The sequence below is a fragment of the Alligator sinensis genome, unplaced genomic scaffold (assembly GCF_000455745.1).
Source record: "Alligator sinensis unplaced genomic scaffold, ASM45574v1 scaffold885_1, whole genome shotgun sequence".
NCBI lineage: Eukaryota > Metazoa > Chordata > Crocodylia > Alligatoridae > Alligator > Alligator sinensis.
In genome coordinates, this window is record NW_005842056.1 from 1,847,572 (window position 1) to 1,848,989 (window position 1,418).

Genomic DNA, 1,418 nt, shown 5'->3' on the forward strand with positions numbered 1-1,418 from the left:
AGCTGGACTGTTTGCAAGAAGCCTGCTCATGGAACAATGACTTCCTTAGTTGGAGTAAAGGTTGCCAAAATATGAGTCAAACTAAACTGAACCTGATCCTGTTGGGTGGTTAGCAAAAGTTAAATTCTCTTTGTATTTGAAAACATTTGTGTTCTCCATGTCCTCCTTGGAGCTGGAAGCAAAACTACCAGAACACCATAGGGGAAAACTTAAGACTGTTCAGGGTAAAATAGCCTATACTGAGTGTAGTGCTGCTGTAGCTCACCTGCACCCTAGCTACCCAGTTTAAAGATAGCTGCAGGCTCATCTATACTGCAGTGGTGGAAAGTCTTGGGTGATGGGTAGGAGCATGCTCTACCCACACCTTGCCCACTGTAATTAGCTAACATGCTCCAGAGCTGGAAATTCCCCTGCAAGACTGCTCTGGGTTTGTCCTGAGCCCCTGCTCTCAGGTCTGCTGCAGACTGAGGGCTTGAGAGTGGGTGCTGGGCACCAGCCTGGAGCAGGCTGGAACATGTCAGAGAACTTAGGTGGGCAAGGTATGCTCAGCCCTGTGCTTCTTAGGGCACACTGTAGCCATTGCAGTATAGACAAGCTCCAAGTTACCTTCTTCCTGGCCCTGCAGTCAGTTCTGGGACCCAGAATGCTGTGTTGTGTAACACTTAGATTAGTGCAACCACCATGGGTGGATCTAGGCTTCTGAAAAAGGTGGGTGCAAGGGATGAGGTGCATCATTACAAATAACACAACACAGATTTCTCTCCAGTTAAAAGTAATCTAGAAGCTTTCCTAATACACTAGGGGCCTAGAGCTGTATGATTCAGTTTAAAAGATGGAAGCAAAAACAGATATAACTTCAGTGCAGTGAGTTAAACACAATCGTCAGGGCTGGGGAAATAGGAGCTTCATTACCAGGAGCAGCTGTCGGACAGCAGAACTGCAGACCAAAGGGTAGCTTGACTGGTGGAACATCAAGGCCATTAAAAAGAAGAGACCTGGAACGAAGAGTTTAGAAGGGATCAGGTAGAGTCTAATGATGACCCATGAAGTCAATTGACTGTCACTGCTGCCTGACTGGAAGTACTGCCGCCACTACCGCACAGTTGGTTTTAAACTTTGGGTAGAGCAGGAATCAAAGAGGGTGCAACTGCAGTGGTGCACCGCTCCCTCCCCTCTGAGGTCTACCCCAGGCAACCAACAACTTAGATGTCAAAAAATCAGCACTCCAATTTCTAAACACAGTACATGGCAACCCATCAGCATCTCCTGTAGAAAGCACTGTCTTGGTCTGACATCTTGTAACACTTTCACTTTCATGGCAATTGAGCAAATGTCTCACTAGGGCATCTTGAAGTCTGTCCCTGTTGTGACATCTGCTGACAATCTTCATTTCTTCTCTATACAAGGTGCGAAAGAGT